This window comes from Dipodomys merriami, unplaced genomic scaffold, assembly GCF_024711535.1.
Source record: "Dipodomys merriami isolate MVZ:Mamm:240054 unplaced genomic scaffold, mDipMer1.0.p SCAF_634, whole genome shotgun sequence".
Classification (NCBI taxonomy): Eukaryota; Metazoa; Chordata; class Mammalia; order Rodentia; family Heteromyidae; genus Dipodomys; species Dipodomys merriami.
In genome coordinates, this window is record NW_027206218.1 from 488,687 (window position 1) to 503,721 (window position 15,035).

At 36.0% G+C, this 15,035-nt stretch overlaps 1 protein-coding gene across 2 annotated transcripts in view; it reads left to right on the forward strand.

Moving 5' to 3' along the window:
- Positions 1 to 13,561, forward strand: part of LOC138815291 (intracellular hyaluronan-binding protein 4-like) — a 43,562-nt gene extending 30,001 nt beyond the window's left edge. For both annotated transcript variants that reach the window (XR_011368260.1, XR_011368261.1), the window contains 2 exons: positions 9,985 to 10,167; positions 12,182 to 13,561. The gene's annotated coding sequence lies outside the window, so the exon portion shown is untranslated. The remainder of the gene's footprint in view (positions 1 to 9,984; positions 10,168 to 12,181) is intronic.
- The last annotated feature ends 1,474 nt before the right edge of the window (positions 13,562 to 15,035 follow it).

The following is a 15,035-nucleotide window of genomic DNA, read 5'->3' on the forward strand; positions in this document are numbered from 1 at the left end:
TAGGATTAATATTTAATATGATGAATTAAGCCATGAGTTGTCTAAAGAGATATAAATTTATATGAATGTTGGGAAATTATGTGAACTGGATACCTCTGGGAACACATAATATTCTTTCTGAACCAATGAACATTTATATATAGTTGGGTGATATAAGGGTGAGTAACAGAATGAATTATAACATCATCCTAACCTTCATATTTATGGAGATACTGTAGCATTCATAAAAGACTAACGATTGTGTGATCTATCTGAGAGATGGCAATCTCCATGAGGTCTAGTCAACAAATCTCTGCTGACTATAGCTGTTACTAAGCATCTAGTTGAACTCCTGGTGCTGCCCTATAGAGTAGCCACGTTGGACAACCATGCTGAGAAATCCTTGTTTCTGTACTCCCTTGTCAAGCTTTTGAAAGTTGGAAAAACTATATCAAATGACAGTAACACTGGCTGATCTCAGTCTTGCCTAATACTGATTTAACATTGCTGCTTTCAATAATATATAATGTGCACTTCTCAGTTATATAAATTCTAGATGGATACTGTTTTCTTTTTACTGACAATCACAGTTGCTCTTCTTTTTTGATGTTGCTTCCTTAGAGGAAGTTGAAATGTTCCTTGTCCCATATGTTCAATAATATGTGAGGATAACTGTCACTACTTGTATTTTGTTATAAAAAATAACATTTCCTAAGTATTACTGTGTGCCAACATCTTCTCTTTATAGAACTTCTGTGTATTAATTCACTGAACTCTGGATTGCTCTGAGCAGTTAACTGTTAACTTTCTTACATGGAAGCACAGGGGTTAAACAACTTATTAGTAAGTACTCAGACAAAATTTGAGTCTAACAGTACATCAGACAGAGAATGGTAGGAATCGTTCATTGGCATTCAGATGATCATCCTGTTAGGGACTTCCCTTAGCTGGGCACAGGTTGCTCAGGCCTATAATCCTAGCTCCTCAGGAGGCTGAGATCTGAGAATTGATATTCAAAGACAAGCCCAGGCAGGAAAAGTCCATGAGATGCTTATCTTGAAGTAACCACCAGAACTGAAAGTGGCAATTTGGTTCAAATTGGTAGAGCACTAGTTTGAGCAAAAATACTCAGGGTCAGCTCCCAGCCTCTGAATTCAAGCCCACAATGGACACACACACACACACACACACACACACACACACACACACACAGAGAGAGAGAGAGAGAGAGAGAGAGAGAGAGAGAGAGAGAGAGAGAGAGAGAGAGAGAGAGAGAGAGAGAGAGAGAGAGAGAGAGAGAGAGAGAGAGAGAGAGAGAGAGAGAGAGAGAGAGAGAGAGAGAGAGAGAGAGAGAGAGAGAGAGAGAGAGAGAGAGAGAGAGAGAGAGAGAGAGAGAAGAGAGAACTTCTCTTAAAAAGAGAAGATATCGGTTCTGTCATCTTGGGGATTGCCAGAAGGATCACTGATTATTTCCCTAGATAAGATTGATGGAACAACCACCTCATTCCTTCCCTTCATGAAAAGAAAATGTTGGGAATATGTTTCCTTCCTTGTTAGCTTGTACCAGGGTTTGAACTCAAGGATTCAGCTTGCTTGCTTGTCACTCTACCACTTAAGTCGTGCTTCCAACCTAGCTTTTTTTGTTGGTCATGGGGCTTGACCTCTGGGCCTAGGCGCTGTTCCTGAGCTCTTCAAGTCAAGGCCAGTGCTCTACCACTTGAGCCACAGTGCCACTTCCGGTTTTTTTACTGGTTATTTGGAGATGAGTCTAACATACGTTACTCCCTGGGCTGGCTTTGAACCACGATCCTCAGATCTCAGCCTCCTGAGTAAGGAGGATTACAGGTATGTATCACCAGTGCCGGTCCAGCTAATCTTTTCCTGGTTATTTGTGAAATGGAATCTTGTATACTTGTTATTCACAAAAGCTCAATTTTCCTATATAGGACTGTAGTTACGAGCCACCGTGGCCTAGCTGAGTAAGTATTAATACAAGGTATCTATCTTCTATTGCATTTTGTTTCCAAGTGTATTCATATAAACAGTGCAGATTTTGCATATTTATGTGTTAGGTTAAATTTGCTTGCCTCAGTCATATCTGGTTAGTAACTTTTGCTTAGTTCTAGGGCCCACTTTCTTTGGTTCACTGTATTTTTCCTATATTCAGGTAGAAAGGTACCTTACTGAAAATGTGGATTTGTGGACTGGTGTTTTAGGTATTCTCTTAGAATATCACAACTCTTTTTCTAAGCCCCATTACCCTCTTACTCCCTAAATCTCAGTGTAGTACAAAGGTGAAGGCTTTAGAGATACAATGCAGTATCCTTGTGGTACCCTGGAGCCCCTGCAAGGTCACCACACGGACCTCTGATGGGTCTTCGTGGGCTGGTGATGGGGACCTTCCCAGGACACACATTCAGAAGTTCCACTCCCCTTCTTGGGACCGGAAGCAACATGTGCCACATATACTTTCTATTTTCTAATATTTTCCTTCAGTGATATAAACAGAACCAGAACATAGAAATATTATGTTTTATTACAGCAATATATATTAACTATATTATTTCAACCTTTAAAACCATGGTTTACTTTGAACCATGATTTTTTAAATTATATTTCTATATATTTCCGCTAATTTCAGGAGGCTTGGGTCTCCTTTCTCTTTTATTTTCTCCTGTAACTTTTCTTGTTTGGGAACAAATGTCATGGACTGTCCATCCATTCAAAACTAAGCTTATTTCATTAATTTAATAGAAAAGGAATCCAGCTTGCCTGCATCTCAGGGAAGCTTTGCATATAATGTTCATCTGATAATTCACATCAGTGAATTTTCAAAGTCATGTTGATAATTTTTTGTAAACCATTCACTAAAAAGGTCCCAAAAAGCAAGAATAAATAATAATGTTCTGATTTCTAACAAGGTTAAAAAAACAAGTATTTCAAGAAAACACATTCTAGTCTTCCCAGATTCCATGGTGAAGAAGTCCTTAACACTACCCCCTCCTTTCAAACTTGTAGCTTTATTCAGTTTTACTAGCTTTCATTTCGGTACTAGCACCAGTAATCTCCTTGTAGTATTTGACAGTGAAATTCCATTTGTTAATAGCTCAATTCATATTGACAATGGTAGACTCATGAGTTAACTATCATAGAACATAAAATATTGAATAGCATTAATTATATGCAACTATTCCATAAATTAATATAAGTACCACATATATGCATCTTCATCAATTTTTAAAATGCAAAAGTTGCATATCTGTGTCATAAAATAAATCAGATCACTAGTATGAGACTAAGCTAAACCTATTTCATCATCCCCAATATTCTTTGTAAAATTTTCTCTTCTCATTAACTTTTACCTTAAGGCCTTCTTTTCCTAGCAACCGATGATATGTTGATGACTCTACATTTTAGTCACCTCCGTATAACTTTTTTCCCTTTCCACCTGCAGTTAGTAGCTCATGTTAAATACCTGAGGAATAATTGGTCCCAATGTGCCTGAAAGATGCCAGGAGTACCAAAGTCGACTGGCTGTGCCCACTCTGCACTTTTTTACTTAGGGAATGGAGTATCAGTGTCAGGGGTGTCAGGGAATCAGGTGGCTGGAGCCATGGTACTATGAATTATGGGTAGTAGAACAGAGTAGCAGAAACTAGGATACCAGGGAAAGAAGAATTGTGACTATAATCATTGAGTTGCAATGACTGGGCGTAGGAAGCACATCTGGAGTTCACTGCTCCTGCGGCACTGAGCCCAGGACAGCCGGGGAGGTTCCAGCTCTAGATCAGGACCAGGCTTTGTGGACAAGACCAGATAGGGCATCTGGGGACCTGAGCGGTGGCCGTTTTGTGTGGGCTGGGAACTTCATTCGTGTAGTCTAGGTTTCTCCATGGAAAAGCGCATTCACTCCTGTGCCTCTCCTGTCTTTAGGATTCCTGCTATTCTCCTGCCTGCTGCCATGTCCAACTACAGGTGTCAACTTCTCCACACTGCTGAAAGGCCATCCCAGACATGCTCACAGGGCTTCCCATGCATGCATGCAGAGCTCTGGGGTGCCATCCTCCAGCCAAACTGTACCCGCTGTTCAGCTTGGCCTAGGGGTCCACGAACTACAATCTTACACAGGAAGCCAGGGGTACACAAGGCCATCCTGCAGTCTCAGGAATCCTTTCCCTCCTGCTCAGGTGTGGGGTGGCTGTGAAGCCAACCACAACATCACATTTGATTATCTAAAAGGAAGAATAAAAAAGCTTCACTGTCCCAGAAACAACTGCCCCTAGGGTTCTTTGTGTACATGAGGGGTGTGTGTGTGTGTGTGTGTGTGTGTGTGTGTGTGTGTGTCTGTGTCTGTGTCTGTGTGTGTGTGTGTCTCTGTGTGTGTCTGTGTCTGTGTGATGTGAGAGAATCAAACACAGCTGAGGTTTGGGGTAAAACACTTCTTCACTTCAGCATTGAGTTTTGGTATCTAGTGGTTGTCCCCCCCCCCCAATTCTGAGTCAACGTTCTAAAGTTGTCTTTCTTTATAAATTTTTTTTTGGGTCCGGTTGTGGGGCCTGAACTCTGGGCCTGGGCACTGTCCCACAGCTCTTCAGCTCAAGGCTAGCGCTGTACCACTTGAGCCACAGCGCCACTTCCGGCTTTTTTCTTTTTTCTTATGTGGTGCTGAGGAATCGAACCCAGGGCCTCAGGCATGCAAGGCAAGCGCTCTACCACTGAACCACCTTCTCAGCCCCCCTTCTGTATACTTTTATCCTTGGATCTTCTGGATGTTCAGATTCCTATGGTCTGCTTGTGAACTGCACCATTTGCTTGTTGAAGGTGGTGCCTTTTAAAAAATTTATGAAGCCCTTTGATCACTTGAAATGCTGTTTTTACTGTGTAAGTGCATTTTACTTAGCCCAACTCTTGGGGCCTTCCCTGTGACTGGTAATTCTGAGATTAGCTTAGGGCTAATATGAGATACTATCCTTTCAATCTATCTTTCTAGTGAAAGAAGTTGGGCGTCTTTATTGAAATAATTGTCTGGTTGTAAAAAAAACAAAACAAAAACAGTGTTATAAATGTACAATCGCTTGATTTTAGTAAATTGTGCACTGTAGTGATAATTTTTTTTTACTAAGGTGAATAGTTGGAATGGGAAAAAAAATCACAAATTCTAAAACTTAAAAATTGATCAAATAACAAAAAAAAAGAAAGTCACTGATTAGGAATGTATTACAAATATAAATGTTTAATAAATAAATGAAATATTTGAAATTCTTATCCACAAAGGAAATATGTATCAAAAAGTCACTGAGATTCCATATTACACATCAGAATACTTATCACAACTCAAACAAATAAAAACAAATGCTGGAGAGGTTGAAATAAATCAGGAATATTCAGTTGTGTGGCATTATAAACTAGTGCAACCCATAAGCAGCTCAGAATGGAAGTTTACACAATGCCAAAAAAGACACATATTTTAATGACCTTTACAACAACTTGGATACATATTGAAGGAATATGATTCAACATGAATATCCATGTTCATGGCAGGAGCATTCATAACAATCAATCTCTGCAGTCCACCTAGGTGTACCAGAAAGAGGGAATAAAGAAAATGTAATATTCATAGCTATAAACATATACTGGGATATAAGAGAAGTGAATGCTTCTACTATTTCATTTCAAAAATATTTTTGGATATACACAATTTTAATTTCACTTGGTTTTATGGCATTGTGTTTTTGCTTTGGTGAGGAACCTCCATAATGATTTTCAGAGCAGTTATAGCAGGTTAAAGATATCCTATAATATGTGGATGGTAGACCAAAATTTAAATATATCAGTAAACACATACAGGACAATCATATATAGTTTATAATTTGAGGCAATGTTAAGAAGGCAACAATTGGGGGAAAAGACAATTTTAGAAGCTTAATAAGAAATTATCTTGAGAAGTTGAATAAAGAGGTACAAAATGAGATTCATCAAAAGCTGGTGAATGATAGAAGATGGAAGAAGGTTAGAAAAACAGATTCATCTGCATGGTCAACTCGACTGAAGTATATGCATATTTGGTGTACATTGATGAAACTCATTCCAAAACTGTGAGCTATTCTTTTGCATCTCTTGCATTTGAGGTAGAATAGGTCCAGGCTCAGCTCATGCCAAGAGGTAGATGCATTGTGACAACAAGTTCAGGTTTGTACTGAAGATCATCATATTGAAAAAAATAACTGAAATTAATGGCACCCTTCTAGACTTGCATCTATACAAACAGACAACTTCCTGGTTGCTCACTCTGTAGCTTCAATTCTTTAGTAGCAAGAACAATTCTAGGAGGTCTTTCCTTGCCATACTTTTTGAGGTTTTCACTGAAAATTGAACTTATTAGAATCTCAAACGTTTCCGTTTGGGGGTGGTGGATACTGATGGCTTATAACTACAATCCTACATATGCAAGAGACGGAGATATGAGGATGGGGGTTCTAAGCTAGCCTGAGAAGAAGGTCTATGAGATTTCTCTCTAGTTACCCAACAAAAAATCAGAAGTGGTACTCTGTACCAAAGTTGGAGAGGGCTAGCTTTGAACCAAAGAGCTGAAGGACAGTACTCAGTCCCTGAGTTCATGCGCTGTGACCAACAAAAAGTAAGTTTCATTTTTTGACTCTGGTTTCCTCTTCTAACTTACCATGTGCTTTATCAGGAAGTCTTGCTTAAGGTTCCTATGTCTCACTCAAGTAGATTTTGTCTGTCAACAATAACCAAGTCTACAAAGTCTACCTAGAGTACAATCAGCAAGTTTAAAACAAATATAATATTTTTTAAGTGTGGATGTGCAGACCTTTGACTAATTCTTACTTTAATGAAACTATGTTGGCCTTCCTTCCACTTGAACAATTGTGTGTAAAATAGATGCATCCCTGGATTTAATAGGTTCTTCCCAGAATCCATTTTTTCAAGATTGTTTTTCCATTGATGCATAAAAGTTCCAAGTTGTGGCTACTATTATTTATTGTATTGCTAGTTTTAAGCATGGGAAAATATATCAAAGGTATTTCAAACTTGATTTGTATGAAAAATGTTCATTCATTATCTAAATTCAAAAAACATAAATTACTAAATGCACTGTTTCTTTGGTGAAAAGAAGAGCATGCGGGTCAGAGATAGTCTTCCATGTAGGAGTCTTAGAGGATCTGACTATCTAGTGGTCTGGCTTTTAGTAGTAGGTTGACATGATGGGTCTTTCCAACACTTCTAGTTTGGAAGTAGAGGCCTGGTGAAACAAACACATTTGTCTCTGACTTACTCTCTTTCAGGATGTCCAAGGCTGATATTGATTGTGAACGATAATAATTGTCCTCCTACCATTTCCTTCTAAGTAATTTAACTTATATTTGGGATTTTGCAACTTGTAGCAGCTTATATGTAACAGTCTCCTGTGGAGCGATTTAAGAGCGAACCTTCAGTATCTGTGTTACAGTATAGTGGTGTCATAACAGTTCCTTATATTTTATAATATAAGATAAATAAAAATGGTTTTCTTAGGAAATCTAGCTAAATTATGTATTATTAAACATTATGATAATCGTGTGTCAAAGTTTATAGATCACTTTATTTTCAAAAGAAAATCGAAGTAATCACAATATTGATATTTTTGAAATGTATAAGGCATGTATATTTCCAAAGGCAATATTACCCATATTTCCAGTTTCCTATTTTGTCATGTAGTTTATTAATTTTGTATTTTGTCCAAATTATAGCTTACTATATATTACTTGTGCTATAAGAAATGGAATACAAATTCAATTCTTGTGTTTGTTTTCATTCATTTGTATTTATCATAAAGTTGTTGTGCAAAGAGGTTTCAATTCAATGAGTTTATTAGTATAATGCATCTTGATTAGTGTTACATTGATCTACCCCATCTTTCCCAACACTACCCATCCTCCAAGTTACCTGGTTCCATTTTTACATATGTATCATTAATATTATGATTGTATTTGCTATCCCTTCCTGTTTTCATTAATCTGCCCCATCTTAAACTTCTTCCCCAGCTGAACATGATTTCCTTTCTGCTACTTACTTTCTTGAACTCTTCGTTCTTGGTTAGTTATTCAGAGAACCACCATCACTGTAATATTTCCATAAGCATACCGAATATTGGGCTTTTAAAGTTTATTTTGATTTCAACATGTACATAGGAGTTGACATTCAATTCATGAGTACATGAGTACACTGGATCTTGATCAATGTCACCTCTTTCATAATTTTCCCCAATGCTCTCACTACCAACTTTTCCTCAATTTCTTCATTTTATGGGATATGCATTAAGTTAGATCATTGCATTTATCCCCACTTTATTGCTTCATATATCTATTTCTCCCTACCTTGATCCCAGCCCTACTTCTGAGTACTTGATTCCTGGTGTTTATTTTGTTGGAAGGTTAGTTAGCTAGTCTAAGGAATTACATTATTTAAATTCTCTGAACCAACCATATTTCAGTTCATAACTAGGTGTATACTTGGATTCCACCCCAAAGTGTGCATATTGTATTGATCCTGATCATGTCTACCTTCCTATATAAAAGAAAACATATCTCCCTGGGTTTGACTTTCTTCCCATATTTCACTTAACATGATTTCCCCCAATTTCTTTCCTTTCTTTGCAAATGATGCATTATCATTCTTTATAATGGATAAATAAAATTCCACTGTGAATGTTTATACACACATATGCATATTTATATGCATATAGCTATCATATTTTCCTGATCAACCTGTTTACTGAGTGGCATAGTCCATATCTAAATGCGATTTCTTGTACTATAAGACTTAGTATCATTTGCCTAATCTTGTGCATACAGTCTATTCTATAACAAAAATCATTCTATTAATTTCCTAATCTAGTCATTTACATTTCTATATATGTTGGCTCCTATAAATCACAGGGATTCATAATTGTGTATGATTCTGTTTTTAAGAGCAAGACTAAATGCTTGCTTTTATATAGTTGACACTTGCAAATAATTTATTATATAATTATATATACATACATATACATATATAATTTACATATTGACATACATATATATACATATAGTGTGTGTGTATATATATATATATATATATATATATGTATATATATATATTATCTATGTGCTAGAGCTAGGACTTAATTTCAGGTCCTTTTGCTTTTCTTTTTTGCTCAAGGTTGGCATTCTTCCATTTGAGCCACAGATCCACCTTTAGCTTTTTGGTTCTTAGTTGAAGGTAAGGGTACCATAGTCCATTTCACCTTCTCTGTGAGTACCATGGTCCATTTTAGCTTGTCTGTCTTGAAACTATGATCCTCAACTTTCAGCCTTCTAAATAGTAAGTCAAGCACCACTAAACCCAACCCTATTCTTTTTGAATTAAAAATTAATTTAAATAACAATAACTTGTAGTATTTTCTTTCTTTTCTTTCTTTTTCATTTTTATTGTGAAAATACTGTACAGAGGGTGTTACAATTACATGGTCAAGATAATAAGTACATTTCCAATCATGCATTGTAGCCTCCTCCTTTGTTTCCCTTTCCCATCCCTTCCCATCCTCCCCTCACCCCTCCCCCAATCCTAGTCTCCCCACCCATCAAAGTTGTAAAGTTCGTTTTTCCACATAACTACTTGTACATCTCATTGTTGCAATGAATCCACCTGTATACCTATTTAAACGATTTGTTTTTTCCCTTCCCCTCCACAAATTATACCAACCTCAAATACAGTGAAAGCAGGGGTTATACCATGAGGGAGGGACATACAAAGCAAGAAAGAAATAATCTTATAAATGTGTTAGAAACAATCACCTGAAAGAAAAAAACATTTGAATACATATCTTAGGGTTCATTTTCCTAACATCAACTTATCTGAACTTTTCTGCTTGACTCAGACATATACATTTTCAAATAAATGTCTTTTCATTTAAACTAAATTACACTGCTTAATTTTTTTTCTTATTCCAACTTACCTACCAAGAAAGAAAAGGAAAAATTCAAAACTAAAGAACCTCTGAATCTAACAGTTCTCAAGCCTGCCAACCACAGTTTCTTTGCTGGAAGATAGAACAGGATGATGTTTTCTACAAGCAAAGCAGCAGAAAATACTCTTTACTGAAGTAGCTGCAAATCTGATAAGGATGAGGACAAGCAAATTTATTCAGTAAGTATTACAATGTGTTTGCTGTGGTAGGCTGACTCTAGTGGATAAGTTTAGCCTATCTTAGAGGATGTTCATAATCATGTGGAGAATAATCAAAGGTGAATATGTAATTAGAGAGGTGTGATTTCTGGAAGATGAATGTTTATATTGTAGTTTGTATACTGTTGAAAATGAGACGGTTAAGATAGGGATGTTTATGTAATTTTTCTGCTTGTAAGACAAAGAATTATACTAGCAATACCTTTGAAAACTGATTTTAAAGTAAGGGTCCTTACAGTTTCTGTTGCAAAATAAAGTTTTACCCAATAAGTAGTTGTTTATTCTGAATTGGTTTAGAAATGAAATATCAAAATATTATTGAACACTCAATAATAATGACTTAAGAACATGCCACGGATAATCACAGCTACTTAGTAGGTAGAGATCTGAAGATAGCTGTTTGAAGCTAGCCCAAACAGAAAATAACTCTGAGACTCATACAGACAATTAGCCAAGAAAAAAGTATGAAGTTGTCCTGGGGTTCAAGTTGTAAACTGCTAGCACTGAGCAAAATGGTTCAAGGAAAACACCAGGCCATAGTTCAAACCTCAGTACTGGCACAAAAATAACTTATGCACCTAAAACATACAAATATGTTTATTTAAATAAAGTCATTCCTTGTATCCTTCACAGTATAATAATAAAACAAATTTTATACATATATAATTTATAGTAGTAATAGAATATCAGTAATTATACTATACATATATCATTTATATATTATAATAACATTACATATATTATACATACATTATAGTAATAACAATACTATCCATTAAATTAATACATGTTTTAGAACAGTGAATAGATTTTTTTAGTACAACAAAGTACCTATTCACAAAAAAATATTCCTTTTGGATTATATATCACTAACAAACTATTCCATGTGCATTCAAGGTACTTAATGATAAAAGCCTGTGTTCATAAGCATAGGTGTCGTTGACATGGATTTGTTACTCCTTAAACTATTACACCAATTACTTCCACAAACATTGAAAGCTGTATGATGTTCATTCAGCTATATCTCTAGAAATTAAACCGATCTTTATTTGATACAAAGATCATTTGATACAAAGTCATTACCCATACCCTTTTCATTTAAAAATATTTATATTCTGTAGCAATTTTGTTGCCATTATAACCATAATGAAGAAGATAATGTGGCTTCATCTACTCCATAGTTCTTAAAAGGTAATGAATGTGACATTTAAAAAATTGCCTCAGATATGCCGTGTGGAAAACTGGATTTGAATTATGGTCAGTCTTAGGTACTTGGGAAATTTGCTTGGCCTTGTTGGCTAGGTCTTTTTGAGTGATATATTGAATTCCTTTCCTAAATTGCAGAACTGTCATGAGGACTATAAATACTCTAGTGCAGGTGCAGTGCTTGGAATGGTGTTTTGAATAAGTCCCAGATAAATCTGCTTCTCTCACCATGGTCACAGCATCCTTTCTGAATGCCTTCAGAAATATTTACCCAATTGATGGTAATATCTGTGAAAATTTGTCTTTACTAAAAAAAATGTTCTATTCTTCACATGAAACAATGAAAGTAATGTTGGGGCTGTCCTGTGGCTTTTATTCTGAAGGAGGTTTGCCTAAATTTATTTACTATATTAGTGGTACCAGTAGCATTCTTTAGTGCTGCCCTTCATGTTTCTAGTCTGTGTTCCATCTGGAATACAATTGTAACTTAGTTTATAATCTTTGTTACCAGAATAAAAAATACAAGTGTCTTTCCAATAACAAGACAATTTAGGCAAACATTGCATATTATATGCTTAATACTTTCCTGAAGTATATTTCTAATTTCTTTTAGACCCATAAAGGATAGCTCAGAACAGGGAAAGAGCATTGTAAGGAATAATAAAAAGTACTATTATGGTGGTCTTAATGACAAAGTGTAAGGAATATATAACAAAACTGATGGTAGGTTAATTTGCTCTTTTTGCTATTCTCTCCCCCTTCTTTGTAGAAAGGTTCTCACTATGAAGTGACAAATGATCTAGACGTTTCAAGCCTTGTCTCAGTGACAGAAGAGATGGGATTAAGGATATGTGCTACTATGACTGCTTTTAAGGAAGTTCACAATAAAGCAATACTAACACATATAAAGAAACTTTTGTAAGTGATGTGTATTCACTTCCTCAATTGCCAAAATTAAATTTATATGTCAAAACATCAAATTATTTACATTACAATATATGCAGTTCACCTGGAATCACTAACACCTCCACAAATCAAATGCAAACTAAAAGCTCGATCTCAAAAACCAACATCTAATCAGTATCTGAAATACAAGAAGATAAACAAAAAACCTAAATGAGTGAGACCTTTCACACTGGTAAGAGCATTGATAGCTGGATTTTAAACCAGGGCTTGAAATGATCAGATGTCATTAAATATGTGATTAAATTGCAGGATTGACCTTGGTCTCAACATTGGAGGTACAATTCAAAGGCAGCTAAGGTTGCTGCAGTATTGTTGCTGCATATTCAGTGTGACCCTCCCTAATAATGGTAGTGTACAGAGTCGAAGCTAAGTCAGTAAAAGTTATAGGAAGTATTCTCCACTGAGAAAAATTGCAGGGGTGATCCTCCCTCTTGCGTTGAGAATGTACAGCTCATCTCATTTTACTTTAGGCTCTAGCATATTTCTGATCTGAAGACAATTATAACACTTCTGTGTGCAATGAGTGTGAGCAGTGAGCAGGGTAGGTGTGTATTACTCTAATACACATATAAACCTTAGAGGTATGGGATGACCCGACCCTCAAACTTCATTCTATGTTGTTGAGTTTCATGGAGAAATATTAATAATTAACCAATTCAGATTAATCTAAGTCTGATTCAGGCAACTGAGATAAGACTTTAGGGTCATTCACTCCAGTCAGTTTGTGACCTATGAAATAAATCATATTATTTCACAATGTATATATTTTTGTGAAAATTTATGCAAAACCACATACCAAATGTATAAAAGGGACACTTATCCATCTCTTATATTAGCAGAAGTAACAATACTCCAGAAATGTACAGATGCTCATATAATTTTATGTATCTTCTTTGGGAAAAAGTGTATCAACAGTTTGTTTAGAGGTGTTCATATCATTACTGTTGAGGATCTTCTTTGGAAAAAGAAAAGTTGGGAAAGTGTGTTTCCACAGTTTATTTTGAGGTGTTCTGAATATCAGTACTGTCACTAACTGCAACAATAGAACAGCACAGATGATGGGATACCTGGACAAAGAACTGAGAAATCACAGAGAGGGATAGGAAAGAAGACACCTGGGGATCAGAAGGCTCATTGTTCTGGATCCCAAAATCCTTCTTAATATGCTTTATATTCATTTTATTACAGGGTTTTGGTCAGTGGTTAGATGTATGTGCACAAACTATGGCATAATCTAGTCATTAACATGAGGTATTGTTTGTATACATAGTTGTCACTGTGTATGTAACTCCCTTACTGTTAGGGTGCAGAAGGGAGCAATAATCATATCAACCGTAACACAGACAACAATATTATCTCCAAGGCCTTAATCTTTTAGTGTCCTAACAGCTCTAACTTAAATAAATTTAAGGCAAAAAATTATGTGTCTGTCTTCACTTGACTGTTTGACCCTTCCAGGGCATAGCTTTCATTCTTCTGAGTGCTGTTTGAGATGGCTTTTCGATCTCTTATCCCTTTCCAGGTCTCATGACTCAACTGTAGAAATCCTCACATGTATTCTTACAGATGTATTATTTTGAAAATGATATTTTTATAGAATAGATTCACTTTATAAGCTTAATATTCCCTTTCTCTCCCTCTGCCTCTCTATCCCTCTCCCTCTTCCTTTCCTTCTCTCTCTCCTTCCCCCTCCCTCTATTCTCTGTAGTAAAGAGAGACTCCAAGCCTCAAATATGTGTGTGTGTGTGTGTGTGTGTGTGTGTGTGTGTGTGTGTGTGTGTAGTAATAAGATTAGACTCCAAACCTCAAACTCTTGCTTGTTTTTTTCACTCATGACTGAAGCTATACTACTTGAGCCAAGGTTTCACTCTGCCTTTGTCTGCACAAGTGAACATAAATGTTTCATGGATTGCTACTGCAAAAGGCTGTGAACCTTGATCTTTCAATCTTAGCCTCCTGTTTATATAGGAATATTGATGGGATACTGGCATCCACCTTTATTATCAAGTGTTTTTGTTTTGTTTTGTTTCTTGCTGTTGTTTTTGTTCATTCAAAATCTGTAAAGAAAGCAAATTATTCATAAACAGCACTCTTCAAATAAAATACGTATTGTTGAAAGATTACCTTAATTATGCTATTCTTCTGCATTACTTTTATTACTTGGTATGTACATTACTTAATTTGATTTCTTGAATTCTATTGTTTCACACAGTAGAGTCATATATATATATACATATAATTTTCCTTGTCTTGGTTTATAATGTGTTAGTTTTTTCACAACAGTTTATTAAAGTTTATCTCTGTACTACTGAAGCAAGACCTTTATGATTATTCAATATCCTGTAATTCATAAGTTCATCTCTTCTTGTGGCACTATGTGGGTACCAGGTAGTTTCCTGTAATCACTCCACATGTTTTAGAAGTCACTGCCAGACACTTTTCTGACCATATATGAGTTCACTGTTCTGCCAAATATGCAAGGGCATCCTTTGTAATTCTCCTTTGATTTTCATTGTTGTAAATCCTATGATGGTCATGTTGATTTTCTCCCCTGTTGCTTTCATCACTGTATTTGGGAACTACTGATATATACTATTTTACTTCACTCCATTCTCCTTGTGACTTGGCCTGTACCCCTCTCAGAGCAGAGGGCCAGA